Genomic DNA, 15,775 nt, shown 5'->3' on the forward strand with positions numbered 1-15,775 from the left:
ATATTCAATAATTTTATTTATTTTTAAATATTACAAATTAATTTTATTATCTTATAACTCTAAGTTATTATAAAAATTAAATTTTATATTTAATAAATTTGATTACTAAATTTTATTTATTTAATATTTTAATATTTTAATTAATATATATATTATTCATGAATCAATTTTATTATTATTTATTAAGACTGTGGCACCTGTCGTTTTCGAGAGAGATCCACTGCCTTCTTTTCTGTTTTTCTTTCGTCGGTCTTCTGCAGCCTTCTTCTATTTCTTTTATTATTATTTATTAAATATTAAATTCTGAAAGAAAAAAGAAAAAAACCCTTCCATAAGCGCGCAGGCGCTGAGCCCGGCGCCATTCGTATAGCGCCGAGGGCGCGCCACCCAGGTCAGTGAGTGGTTGTACAGCTGAAATTGTTTCAATAGAAGCTAACATAACAGTTATGCATGCCACTTGATCGACTGATAAGTGTAAACAGCTTCCAGTAATCGGATTTATTCCAAAGATTCAACCCGAATGGCAACAACATCGTAAAGTGGATTGGACAACCATGCTTCTAAGGAAGCAATAAAAAGATGAAATGTAACCGACTGCATACAGCATGAATCTTTTCAGCCCTTGGGAAACCTGGCTGATTTCTAGTGCAGTTTACAGGCAGAAATGTTTTCAAGATAAGCTACCGTACATAAAGATAGCACTAAAAGATGACCCCATAAGACTTCAAATGAGCATACCAGTGTTACCTAATTCACCCCCACCCCCATGAATCTTGTTTGAACTCATTCGGGATTTGTTCCTGTTCCTTCGTTAAGGAAGGCATGCTGGAACGATCAAATTGGCGTACCGAAAACCCAACACAGCAAAAGCAAACAAAGTCGATAATAAGAAAAACAGAAAGAGGCATCGGAAGAAATAAATTAAGTTGCAGTGTTTGCACAACTCTTCGTTCAATTAAACAATGGGAGGAGAAAAATCCATTTCTAATCTATAAATGAATCGGTCATCACCAAATATCCCACCCAACGAATCATGACCCCAAAATCTGTTCCAAACAAAACCACCTCCAACAAACCGTAAACGGTGAAACTAACTAATTGTGATCCCGTACCGATTCCGTGAACCATGAATTAGATACACTAGTACAGACAATATGCTTGTATGCTCATTCATGTAGCTTTGAGGAACACCAATCATAATTTCTAAATCCCAAGACGATTCTCCATTCGAAAATGCAATTCGAGTAAGATGAAGCAGCAGTTTACAATAATAAATAACAAGATAAAAGGATCTCAACTCCCTTTCCTATTCCTTATTTGTTGCAGCTGAGTCCTGAGGAGCGTTATCTTTATCAAGCATCTTCCCGTCGGTCGGCCCAAACATGGGATCCCATCCTTTATCTAATAAAACCACATATAAACATAAGTTACAGCCCCATTTATACATCTAGCATATACCCAGAAATTGTATAGGGCTTTGATGTCAATAAAAAGTGGAATTGCAACCAAGTTCAAACAATCGAAATCAAAAGGGGGAAATGGGAATATAGCTCACGGGAAAAGAGACCCCAACAGAATCACTGATAAGAGAAGTCGATTCCTCACAAACCCTGTCCCAGTAGCAATCAATCAACCAACCAAAAGAAACAAAGTCAGGAAACAGAAGCATCGTAAAAGGGAAGGGAAAGCGAAGGAGAGAGCACCTTAGAGTTTGTTTAGAGGTGGACATACGAGGATCTCCGAAAGAGTTTTGCTAAGTCCGGTTCCTGCATCTTTTAGTAGCCAGTTGGTTAATCTCACCATTTTCCCCCTTTTTGCCTTCACTTTGAGCTCGTGCGATACTAGCGATGGTACAGGTCCTCACAGCACTCAATGGTTTGCGTGAGCTTCGGGTCTAGTTTGCTTTTGGGTTCTGGGAGGCGGAGGGCTGTTTGGAATTGGGTTTGGATGATATATGGGTTATGTAGCTCTGCTATGCAGGATGTACCATATCGATTTTTTAATAATTTGAGATTATTATAAAATAGTATATATTTAAAAAAATTATTTATTTAATAATAAACGTCCAAATATTTTTATAGACGTAATCAAACTTAAAATCTCTAAAAATAATAATAATCTTTTAATTATTATAATCATTTGTTTTGTACATTAGATTAGATCGAAATCTTTGTTTGCTGGAATAGCAATGATTCTTAGGGCACTGCAATTCAGGGTTAGAGGAGAAGGTGCCATTATTCCCTTTAGTTGGTGTTACAACGATAAAATTGTTCTTGCCAAATGATCAATAAATTTGGTATAAGACAAACTTGACTACATGCCTAAAATTTATGTTCTTCTAGAGCTTGTTGAAGAAGTTGAGGAGGTAATGATATAGATGCAAGAATCACTTGTAAATCAGCACGTTGGATGAAAATTTTATATTATTATGGCTTAATTATAAAATTAATACCTAAACTATACCGATTTTCACGAATTGATGCCTAAACTATTTTTTGAATTCTTGTGTCTAACGTTACAAATGGTATCATTTTAGGTGCTTAGATGTAAGCCGTGAAATTTCATTGTTAAGTAACACATGTCACTCTCTGGTAATTTTAAAAATTTTATTTTTGAAAAATACTTCAAATATTATTAAATTAGTTGATCCTTATTCCCATATGTAATGGGATAAGGGGGAGGTAAATAGTTGGCTGCTCCCAACGCCAGGTTGGGAGCAGCTTCCGTAGGAGACCTCCAAATTATGAAATACCCTCTGTGGGACTCGATCCCACGACCCCAAGGTTAAAAGCCTTGTGCTCTACCAACTGAGCTGGATGGTCATTTAACTTCAAAATATTTATTATTATTATTAAAAACCCTAAACTTTTCTTTTTTACACAAAATACCCTACAATTCATAAAATTTCTTATTCTAATCCCTTTGCTCCGGTAGCCGGTCTTCTCCGATCACCATCCATCGTCGATTGATCATCTATTTGTTGTTAGCCACCCAATGATCGGTCATCATCATTGTTATCATCTCAAACCTCAAAATTCCTAAATTTCTAAACTTAAATCTCTAATGCCTAAAACTCAATCTCTAAAACTAATAGCCCTTAATCTGAAATAAACCTTAATCTGATGAATAGTAGGGGATCGTTTTAAGAAAAAAATGTTTTTAAATATATTATTATTTAAAAAAACTTTTAAATGTATTTCTTTAAGAAATATACTTTTACATGTTGGTTTCTATGAGTTTTGGAGTTTGTTGTAAGTTTGGAATTTAAAAAAGAGGTGATCTCATTTAGCTTCTCACAAAAAGTTTGAGAGTTTCCCTATGTTCGAAGAGAAGAAGAGAACGAGAGGTTTTCCCTTGAAAAATTATTAGATTGATTTGATTCACCATGTCATCTGTGGTCTTAACCAATAAAATTTATCCATTTCATTTTTTTTCAAGGTGAATCTTCACCTATTTTCTACTTGTAAATAAGGAGTTTATTGTTATTTAGAAGTTACTCTGAATATACGAGTTTTATTGGTTGAGACAATGGATGACGTGGTGATTCAGGTTCATCAAATAATTTGCATGCTAAGGGCTCCCCCTTATGAATGGAATTTTTATTTTCATGTTTCTAGCTTTTTATGTTCACTTTATTTGATTTTGATCCTTTCTTGTACATTAATGAATTTTATTAATACTTATGATTTGGGTTTTAAACTTGTTTGTTTTTCATTTTAGTCCCTTTTTGCTTGTTGTTTATGTTTTGTTGTTTTATACATTTGATACCTTATTTTTGCATCTTTCATTTTAGCCATGTATGTTATTTATAGCTTTTTTTAGATTCAAGTACCTGTATTGTATGATATTTACTTTGGGATCTTTGATTTTTGTCATGTTTAAATTTTTCGTTTAAAGTTGTTTTTTCATTTAGTCAATCATTTGCATAGTTTGGTAAATTTTATATTTTGCATTCTAACCCATCACATTTGTATGTTAGCATTTAGGCCCCTCATATCTCTTGTATATGTCCATGTGTATACGTATTATATTTAAATAGATGCTATAGCTTTAATTATTTATTCAATATTCTGTAAATGTTTTTGTTTGACTTTATATTTATTTATTTTCTCTAAATAGATTTTCTCTTAATATTATTAATAATTGTGTGCATTAATTCTTTAATTAACATGCTTTACTATTTTATTCTACTTTCTGACGCATTTATGTTTGAATCATGATTAGTTTTGTTTTCATAAATAAAGAGGCAACATGATTATTTGAAAAATAAATAGGATAAACTTCTAAGTCAAATCTCGTTGGTTTTTTTTTCAAAGTAAAGGATCACGTTTTAAATATAGATTTGAATATGCAAATTTTACTATTACGCCAACGTATAAGCGATTAGATACTAATTTAGGACATTGTGAGTACTAATCTTTTCTCACACGTAATCGACTCACGAACCCTTTAAAATGAGTTTTGATAAAACGCATACCAATTGTTGACTTTGAAAATGATTTTTCTTAAAATTATTTTAAAAACGATTATAGATATTACCTATCTAACCTAAAGGTCGATGATGACTTCAATCAAATTAATCCAAAAATCCAAAAATTTCAAAATAAATCGTAACTTGGATTTTCTTTTAAAAAGGGCACTTCGTTTAAAAAACGTTATGACACATACGAGTAGCCATCACGATCATACACCTGACACAAACACTAAAAGTTTACATCAAGATACACTCCTGCGTTTCATGTCCTTAAGAATTCTTCGAAATCTCTGAAATTGTATATCCTCCAACCAACTATAATCTCATGATGTGACATACAACTTCACTTGATCTATGATATACTATCAAATATATATATCTATTTAGTTTGTCTGCATGTGAGTAGCCATCATGGTCCAACATCTAACACTAAAACTAAAAAGTTAATATAAACAACTATAACAATTTTTACTAATCAATTTTCTCATATCAATTTAAAATTTATTTAACAAATAATCTATGTTCTTTTTCGTTTAGATTTTATTAATCAATTGTTGCATCATCACCAGGTGCAATTATCCATCTAAATCAAAAGGAGTGCAAAACCAACTATTGACATAATCCATTTTTATTTCCATCAACAACATTCTTTGGACAAAATTTCTTATATTAATTTAAAATTTATTTAACAAATCATCTATGTTCATTATGATTTATGAGTTGTTTCGTTATAATATTTATAAATATTGTTGTTTGTTTGTTTATTTTACTTCTTATAAAATCTCTGCAACAAATGAGAAAGTGTAAGTACTCAATCCAACTTGAAAAATAAATTTGTTTCTTTTTCTCTCGGCAACGCCAACCTTATCTCCCACTCTTCGTCAAACTAAACATGAATAAGCTAATAAACAAATATGAACAGAGACCATTCGCTCAAAGCTCAACTCAGTAGAGGAGTTAAGATATCTGATTCTCTGCTCCACTCATGTTAGTTCTAGGGCTTTATTTGGTATGGGGGCAGAATATTGAAAAAGAATAATGAACATGGAGAAAGAAGGAGACTTAGAGAAGCAGGCCCATTCACCTCAAAAACCAAAGATTAAGGAACAGATATAAAGAAATAATTTGGTGAAATGGTATTTGTATGAACAAGCTGATTATGCAAGAACATAGAAGTCACTTAAAGAATAAAAGCCACTAACTCCTAAATAAAAGTAACTAACATCACCTTCCTAAATAAAAGGAAAAACTTCAACAGAATAGACTTTTTCAGCAAAGACTAATTCATCAACTATGACAGTAAGTTTCACTAATTTGCAACACACTCCCCCTTAATGCAAATTTACTGTCAACAACACCAAGAGCACTTCGAAACACTTCAAATTTTGCTTTGCCAATTGCTCTGGTAAATATATCAGCAACTTTATCTTCAGTTCGTATTTTCTGCAACTGAATGTCCTGAGTCAAAACCTTTTCTCGAACGAAATGATAATGTGTTTCAATGTGTTTTGTATGAAACACTGAATTCCAATAAGCTTAATTGCACTTTCATTATCACAGTGAATGAGAACTGCATAATCCAAGACAAAGAACATTTCTTGAATAAGCCTCTTAAGCCAATACACTCTTGAGTGGCCATAGTAGCTGCTAAATATTCAGCTTCACAACTTGAAAGAGCAACAGTAGTTTTTTTTTTGCTGCACCATGAGACTACAGTTAAACCTGTATTAAAACAATACCCTGTTGTGGAGCGACTATCATTCACATCACCAGCCCAGTTTGCATCTACAAAACCAGTCAGAAAAAATGATGCATGTTGCATATACAATAACCCAAAATTCATAGTGTTTTTTTACATAGCGAAGAATCCTTTGCTGCAGTTAAATGGCTCTCACATGGTTTTTCCATAAACTGATAGATGACTTCTACAAAATATGAAATATCAGGCCTTGTGATAGTTAAATAGAAAACTACCAAACAAGCTTTCGGAAAAGTGTTGCATCTTCCAATAGTTTTCATTCATCTTTAGTTAACTTCAAGCAAGGTTCCATGGGAGTAGTCATTGCTTTTGACTCCCCCATACGAAAACAATTCAGTAAACTTGATGCATATCCTCTTTGAGAGAGAAAATATTCATCTGACCTTTTAACCTCCAAGCCAAGAAAAAAACTAACCTCTCCCAAACTCTTCATTTCAAATCGAAGAGACATAGCATCTCGAAGACGAGTTATTTCAGCATTTTCATCACCAGTAATGATCATGTCATCCACATAAAGAAGGAGCATTTTGCACACTGCATATGTTTTCTTAACAAATAAACTTGAATATGCAATTGAAGACTTGAAACCACAAAAATCAAGGTATTGAGCGATTTTACTATACCAAGCACGTGGAGCTTGTTTGAGGCCATACAAGCCTTCTTGAGTGGCACACATAATCAGGAAACTCCTTAGAAATTAATCCATGTGGTTGCTCCATAAAGATATCTCTATCCAACTCTCCATAAATAAATGCTTTCTTCACGTCTAATTGCCACAATTTCCAGCCTTTGTAAGTAGCCAGTGATATAATTATTCGAATCGTCACCATTTTAGCAACATGACTAAAGTTTCCTCGTAATCTAAACCATATTGCGGAGAAAAACCACGAGCAACAAGATGAGCTTTATACATGTCGATAGTGCCATCAACCCTTTTCTTCAACTTGTAAACCTATTTGCAAGTAACTAATTTAACATTCTTTGGCTTCGGAATAAGCTCTCATGTGCAGTTCTTGTTCAAAGCTGATATTTCCTCCCACATGCTTCTTCCCATTTAAAAATACCTTTAGCTTCATTGTAAAACTTAGGTTCATTAACATATGATTCTCCCATAAGAAAACATGACACAATAGAGTAGTGATTTAACTGAACTTCATAATCAGTTAAATAATTAGGTTGCTTTCTTTGCCTAGAGGACCCCTGAATAGCAGTCCCTATAATCTCATCTTGTTGAATATTTTCTCCAGAAGGAGTAATATTGCTCCCCCTTTCACTAGATGCATCGTCACAAAAAATGGAAAAGATCAGTTGTGCCTCTATTTGTATGTGCATCAATCTGATGTGATGAAACTTCATCAAACACCACATCATGAGAAACAACACTTTCTTTGTTTCTGGATCCATACAACTCCATCATTTCCTATGAGTGTCATAACCAACAAAAATACAACGCCTTGCCCTTGGGTCAAGTTTAGTTCGATTAGTTTTTGAAACATAGACATAACAAACTGAGCCAAAAACTCAAAAATAACTCACTTTGGGTTTGTGATGGTATAGTGTTTCAGAAGAAGATGATTTTGTCCCTGGCCACGGAGGTAGATGATTTATGACATAACAAGCTGATTAAATAGTTGCTGCCCATAGCTCTCTTGGAAGGTTCTTGCATGCAACCATGACAAGCACATGGATGTGAGATGTGACAATTTGCGCTCAACAACTCCATTTTGTTGTGGAGTTCTGGACAAGTCATTTGACGCCGAATATCATGTTCTCTGCAATAATTTAGGAATTGATCAGACATGTTTTCTCCACCATTATCGGTGTGTAGACACTTTATAGACAGCCCAAATTCTTTCTCCACATGCTCCTTGAACTGAATAACTTGAAGAAAGTCTCACTTTTGAGTTCCAAGAAAAACACCCAAGTGAACCGAGAAAAGTCGTCCACAAGAACCATTACATAATGAAAACCATTGTAACTGGGTATTCTAGTTGGCCCCATCAGATTTGAATGTATCAGTTGTAGTGTAGCAATAGCTTTATTTTTCGAATTCGGGAAAGGAAGACGATGCGATTTTCCATATTGGCAACCATGACAAACCATATCTTGATAATTTCTTTAAAAAGAGGAACACCATCAAGAAGCTTCTTTGTAGAGATATTATGCAGCAATTGATAACCAACATGGCCGAACCGAGCATGCCAAAGTGTTGCACTTGCATTCTGACCTATCTTTTCCACGTATACATCACTTGCAGACAATACATAGAGTGACTCTTTTGTTTTTCCATTAAATAAAACATCATCTTAAAGGTGTTTTATATTGGAAATAATTTTCACATCATCTGGACCAAAAAGAACATACTCGAGCCTTGATCGAGTCAATCTCGAGTAGCTCGCGATCTGTCTCGTCTCATTTACATCCCTAGTCATATTGCATCTAATGCTATGAAGAGGTTTAAGCAGAAAAAGATCAAAAAAAAGATTATCACATGGGTAACTATTATGTCATTTCTCCTTAATTATTTTTGCTTCATTTATGTTATTTTTTGTATTTTTCAATAACATTTATTTTACCGCTTTTTAGGGTACGCTTTACTGAAACCAAACTTCCGTGTACGGCTAGAAAATTTGAGAAGATACGGATATGATGTGTATGAATTCCCTGCAGAAATACCTAGGGAGAGATGGTCGCAAGCATATGATGTCGAGTGTCGATGTTACGGCCATATGACTACCAACCTTGCTGAATGTATCAACTCAGTGCTAAAAAAGGGATTCGACATCTCCCAATAGCAAGTATTGTTAGGGAGACTTACTTTAGGCTGGGCAAAGTATGGCAAACAAAAGTGTACAAATAGATGCCATGATCAGCAATGGGAGAAATTGAGCTCCAGATTTAGAGAAGGCAGTGCAAAAGAATCAAACACACACGACATTGATGTTTTTCCATAATTTTGCTAGACTTGATTATGATTTCGTTGTCCAAGTACTAGTTCGACCACATGTGGTAGGTAATTTTACAACGTACACTAGTAATATGAATAGAAGATGGTGTGATTGTGGTCAATTTCAAGCTTTTAGATTTCCATGCGCTCACGTTGTTGCTGCATGTATGCACATTAATGTTGACTCATACTTATATGGTGATGACTGTTATAGCTTGCACACTATGCATAACATTTATATTTGTGATTTTAAGTACCTCCCAAATGAAGCATATTGGTCTACATCAAGAATTTCTGAAGAATGGTTTTCAAATCTTGAATTGCATAGGAAGTTAAAAGGTCGACCTGAATCTAGCCAAATTCATACCGATATAGATTATCCTCAAAGAGAGCCAGGTCTACCAAAACTTTGTGGCCACTATAAAAGTGAAGGACATAACAGAAAGTATTGTCCTCATCTTCCTAAATATCGGGATGGACGCTAAAATAACCGTTAAAAATATTATGTTATATTTTTTACTTTTACTCTTTTAATTATGTTTTTAATTTGAACTCTAACTATGTTTATGAGTTTTTTTAGTTGAACATCATTACTTCAAACTTTCACTTCAATTCTTATATAATTGCAAACTATAACTAAATAAGTTTACTTAATCCAATAATTACTTAATTAATAAAGACAACTTCATACATAAATTAAAACCATGCAAATCAATATTTGTACATATGTCATTTTCTATTTTTTTATATTTCTCTTCAATTTGTTCAATACGTCTAATTAAGACACCTTCATATTTTTCTTTTGTCGTGTTCTTCTTCTCAATTTCTAGACTAAAATTTTTAATTTTTTCTTCCCTCTCAACGAGTTGTTTGCTACGTCACTTCAGTAAATCTTCATACATCTTCTTCTTCTTATCTTCTATTTTCATCATATTCTTCTTATGCTTCTCAACTATGTACTTTATTGCCTCTTTTTCCCACTCTTCATCTGAAGAAGAGATTGAATCCGAATTGTCGATCTCCGAGTCGATGTTGTCAAACCCATAAACACCATTTGCCAAATCATATCCAAATTTTGTAATGTTGATGTAACATTACTTTATGATGACGCACCAACATCATCATTAATCTTTTAACGACGGATGACTAAATTAGAACCAAAACGTAATGTTAGATATGATTTTGAGAAAGACATAATGTTTGACTAAATAGTCACTTTGGTATGTTCTTTTTTGAATCATTTTGATTCTAACTTTTGGTTGAATAATCATTTTGGCCCTTATTCTTTCTTTCTAGAGCATTTTGCCTTTTAATGTTTCATTTTAGGGTTAAGAATTCCCTATTTGTAGCGTTTATTATTTGTTGACTAATAGTTTCCATCCAAAAGAGGATATTTTCCCCCTAAAATAAAACATTGAGGGACAAAATACTCCAAAAAAGGATAGAGGTCAAATAGACTATTTAGTCAATTGTTAATGACATTTTTTGATATCATGCCTTTGAAACAATAGTTGGATAACCAAAACAAAAACTAAATAATAGGCTGGTGACTGTAACACCCCAACCCGTACCCAACCTGGATACGAGTCTGAGATGTCATATTGACTTTTTAAAACAATATTCTTACAAAATAATAGAACATTTAAACTTATATGAATAAAATACGATCATATACTGTTGAATTATGTTTTATTATAAAAAAATTTAAGGTAAAAATGTTTTTATGAATAGTACTATACTGTATGAATAGTACCATGAACATTAATGAACATTATCGTGAACAGTACCGATGCTAAAAAAGTTTCCAGAATGCTACAGGGGTATCGATACCCTGCTATGGTGTATCGATACTCTGCTACAGTAATTCCGGCCAACATATATAAAACTCATAAAAACTTAACATTTCATCACTATAAAGTTATCATTTACATAAATACGTTTAAAACATTACAAAACTCAATCATATGATTTTACAAAACCGATTAGAACATATCGGATTCAAACCTTTATTTACATGCCAACCACAATCAGTATTACAAAATACAAACTATTCATTTCTTTTATGATCTGATCTTTGGAAAGGAGAAACTGACATGTCTTGCATAACTTTTATCAATATTCCTCTTCTCTGAACCTACGTGTAAAACAATCACATGCTAAGTCATTGACTTAGTGAGGCATATAAAACACATAATAGAAATCATAGAACATTTCACATAATAGAATGCATACATGTACATATACTATCATTATCAACATCAACATCATTATCATTAACCCATTTATCATATGATCTTATACTTATCATTTCTGTGTATCATATAACACATATATATAATTTCACAAAGAAACACATATAACATCATATAATTCATGTGAAACATTTCATATCACCAAAAGCATATATATATATATATAACATATATTGTATTTGTTATTATCTCTTTATTAGACCATGTACCCATATCATTCAGTGTAAACAATAATAACACGATATCATATAATAATGCAAATACTTTTGATATCCTTTATAGGCCCATGCATTAACCCATGTATAGTATTGAGAACTTAAGGTATGTGAGTACACTGAGGTTGTGCACACATATACTGTCACCACAACTCGTTTAATAAACCGTCCATATGTCTCGAAGAACATAGGTAAACTGTCCATATGTCCCGAAGAACATAGGTAAATTGTCCATATGTCCCGAAGAACATAGGTAATCCTGTCTATATGTCCCGAAGAACATAGGTAATCCTGTCCATATGTCCCGAAAGACATAGGTAACCCTCGACTATTGGCATGCCAACTATACCCTTAGCTCTCATATTACATAACATAGGCACTATTATTGTGAGTCATATCATTGCTCTTATGATCACATATTTCTTCTCTTCTGTCACATACCACATGTATTTGTAACCATCTATCTCATATCATATAACATATATCACCTATTCACATAATCACATAGGTTCATGTTATATAAAAAATATCACAAGTGCATATAATTACGTATTCATGTAATCACGTAGATTGTTTCATATGGCTTACATCATTTCTCATTTGTTCATGTACGTATGTCATATCTTGTTCATATATGTTCATATATACATCACATAGCATATAGAATAACATATAAACTTATACATGTACTCATATACATACCTTCATATAGTCCGTATATCAATGTCATATAACTTATCTCACAATTTTACATATTCATATAGATCATGTCATATATAATAACATATACATGTTTTCATGTATTCATGTATTCATGCACACATAAGAATCACATAGTCACGTAGTTCAATTACAAGTAGATCATTTCCATATAATTCACTTGTCACATGTACCTTTTCTCATATATCTCATATAATCATATATCTTATTTCATACATATATCATATACGCATACCTTCACTTATCTCATATCATATAATTTATTTTATGTCCTCTTATGTCACATGACATATAATGCATACAAATCATATTCACACATGTCTTTACTCATGAATTCATACATCATCCAAATCATATTATTCACATGCTTATATTACAACTTCATGTACTATAATTATAGGAAATAGACTTATCGCAAGTCCAATTTCCATATAATTCTATATCAAAATAAAATGCACTCACCTTGACACTTTATATATCCAAATCCACTTCTATGATTTTTCTCTTTGGATTGATCCTAACTTTGTAGTCGTTTCAGAACTTGTTTGTGCTTGATATCTACACAATCATACATTTATACATATAAGATATCTACACCTTGTAATTTGATGCTAATAACTTAAACGAATTTAATATACCCATATTCACTTTTTTATTTAGGGGTATAGATACACTCCTTAAGGTATTGGTACCCTTATTACATTCTGGGAATTTTTGTTCAAGAGGGTATCGGTACACATACATAGGGTATCGATACACTCTGCCCAAAACATACTTTTTCACTCGAAAATTCATTAACTCTTCACTGAATTTCCTCATACAAAACTCCTTTCATACCACCAAACTCAACTACAACCATTTTAACTAACTTCTATCATTCCAACACTTTATTATATCCCTTACTTCATTCAAATTCTTAAAGTTAAGAATCACATCAAATTTTCCATGTTATCCAAACTTAATTCTAACACTTATTACTTCTTATTCTCCTATATGACAAGTCAAATTCAATCTCAAAGTTCTTTTATCAACTTTTTTTCAGAAATTCATTTAGAAACTTCTTATATATAATCTCTCATAACTTCTTCATCTTTTGATTTTAAGACAGCTTAAGCTTTCCTTAAACTTAAGTATCACTAACCCATACTTAAAATCAACAAATAATCAACAAATCAGAAAACTTACCTTTGCTTGACTCTCTCTCTCACGTATGAAGAAGAAGAAGAAGAAGAAAGAAGAGATTTTTGGAGAAATCTCTCAACCTTATCCCCATATATATCATTATCTTATCATTTCTAATTCAAATGATCATTTTACCCTTTAATTCTTTTAATAATTACTAACAACCCTTCGGGAAATATTTTCAATTAAGTCATTGAACTATTCAACTTTTCTACTTTAATCACCAAATTCTGAAGTTTTACAGTTTAGTCGCTAACCCGTAGTTTGGGATGTTACAGTGACAAAATAGCTAATTTACCTAAAAATAGTTGAAATTTAAAACGACTTGAATTTAAAATTAATCAAAATCAAAATGAGTTGAAAATTTTAAGGTAAATTACACATTTAGTACCTAAACTATCAGTTTTAGTGCCTAAACTTTTAATTGTTTTAAAACTATATCTAACGTTTAGTTTTCATTTTATTTTAGCGACTCGCCTTTAAAAAACTAAATGTTTTTAGTACCTAAACTATCAATTTTGGTTCGTTTTAGTACCTACACTTTAAATTTTTTTTCAAAACTTAACGTTAAATTTTGAACGGGATACTAAAATGAAATAAAATCTAAAGTTTTTATCTGTAGGGTACTGAATGAAACAAAAACTAAATTTTGGGTATGATTTTGAAAAATTAAAAATTTATGTACTAAAACAAACCAAAATTGACAGCTTCGGTACTAAAAGAATAATTTACCCAAAATTTTAACCCAACCCAATTTGGAGCAAGTTACAGGGACGTGGCTCCAGTTTGCACACTTTTGAACGACCAAATGGGACAAACCAATGCCTAAAAGCATTCCACGTTCGTCATTGAAGTGGAGGCAGCTTCTTAGTACAAATATTCTTTTTCCATTATCACTCTCCCTCGAAATCCTCTTTTTTTGGTCTTAAACTGAGTTCCACTACTTCTGGGAACTAGTAATTAACTTCACTTCATACTGCTTCATATCTACCTCCAAACCCATAGACCCCAAAATAAGGAAGATGTATGGAAAGACATTAACCTTGCTTCTACACACGATAACTGTCCATTTGATGTTGTAGCCTCACCACCTTCTGATAATAAAAGGGTCCAAGAATCCGATGGGATCGCCGGCACAGGCGTATGATCAAGAACCGTGAATCTGCAGCTCGATCAAGAGCTAGGAAACAGGTAAGCACCTTGTTTTCTTCGGTTATTGAAAGCGTCATTAATCTCGAAATTGATCATCCTTTTTATATGCAGGCTTACACCAATGAGTTGGAGATTGAAGTTTCACATCTTATGGAAGAGAATGCAAGACTAAGAGAGAGCAAGAACAGGTAAGGCTGATCAAATCAAGGATTCGTGAATTAGTAATACAGTAGTTGACATTCTGCCCTTGCTTTGTAAGTTACGCGCAGGTGGTGCCTCTCCGCTTTCTAAAAAGCGCACGCTTACGTTAACGGCTCCATTTTGAGGAAAAATAGATCCGTCCATGCTTTCCTTTTAACAGTAACCCAATCTTTCTTTGACATCTATCGTTTGTTAAATGATCATTTTAGTCTTTATTTCTTAGCATTTTGATCTTTAGCGTTTTAAGTTTTTATCTAAATATCAATTACTAGATGAAAACTACCAGTTAACTAACAGTCAATGAATGTTATTGATATAATATTTTCACACTTGCTTAATTAATGACATATCATATGTCACTTCACTAGAGTGGTAAACGTTAATTGTTAGTCAAGTAACAATTTTCATCCCTGTTATTTTAATAAAAATTGAAATATTTAGACTAAAATACTAAAGGTTAGAAATCAAAGTAATTGAACAAATGCTGGAGACTAATTTTGTCACCATATATATATAATCTTCTTCTTCCTACATATGGAGAGGTTCTTCAAGCTAGCAAAGGAAGCAACCTTGGTTTATAAAGACGCTAGGCGCATCGAGACGCAAAAGGTTTCTGGAGTCTAGGCGTAAGGCGCAGGCACGCACCTTTCATAGGAGATGCGCACTTTTTATGTTAATAAGTTAGATAATTTATTCTAGAGTACATTCACACCCATTACCCACTAATTCACTCCTAAAATACTTATCTCTTCACACCCTTTCCTTTCATTAAAGTGTCAAGACTCGTTTACCCTAGTTTCTAAAGTATTTCAACATAGAGTAAATATCTTAATTTTGATAAGAAAACATGGATATAGGACAATTATATGGTCA

At 32.7% G+C, this 15,775-nt stretch overlaps 1 long non-coding RNA gene across 1 annotated transcript; it reads left to right on the top strand.

Moving 5' to 3' along the window:
* Positions 1–14,657: 14,657 nt before the first annotated feature.
* LOC120166780 lies at positions 14,658–15,068 on the top strand. Its single transcript, XR_005519964.1, has 3 exons — positions 14,658–14,740; positions 14,813–14,889; positions 14,961–15,068. It is a non-coding gene; the product is annotated as an uncharacterized LOC120166780 (long non-coding RNA).
* Positions 15,069–15,775: the final 707 nt, after the last annotated feature.

The sequence above is a fragment of the Hibiscus syriacus genome, unplaced genomic scaffold, assembly GCF_006381635.1.
Source record: "Hibiscus syriacus cultivar Baekdansim isolate YM2019G1 unplaced genomic scaffold, ASM638163v2 tig00111644_pilon, whole genome shotgun sequence".
Classification (NCBI taxonomy): Eukaryota; Viridiplantae; Streptophyta; class Magnoliopsida; order Malvales; family Malvaceae; genus Hibiscus; species Hibiscus syriacus.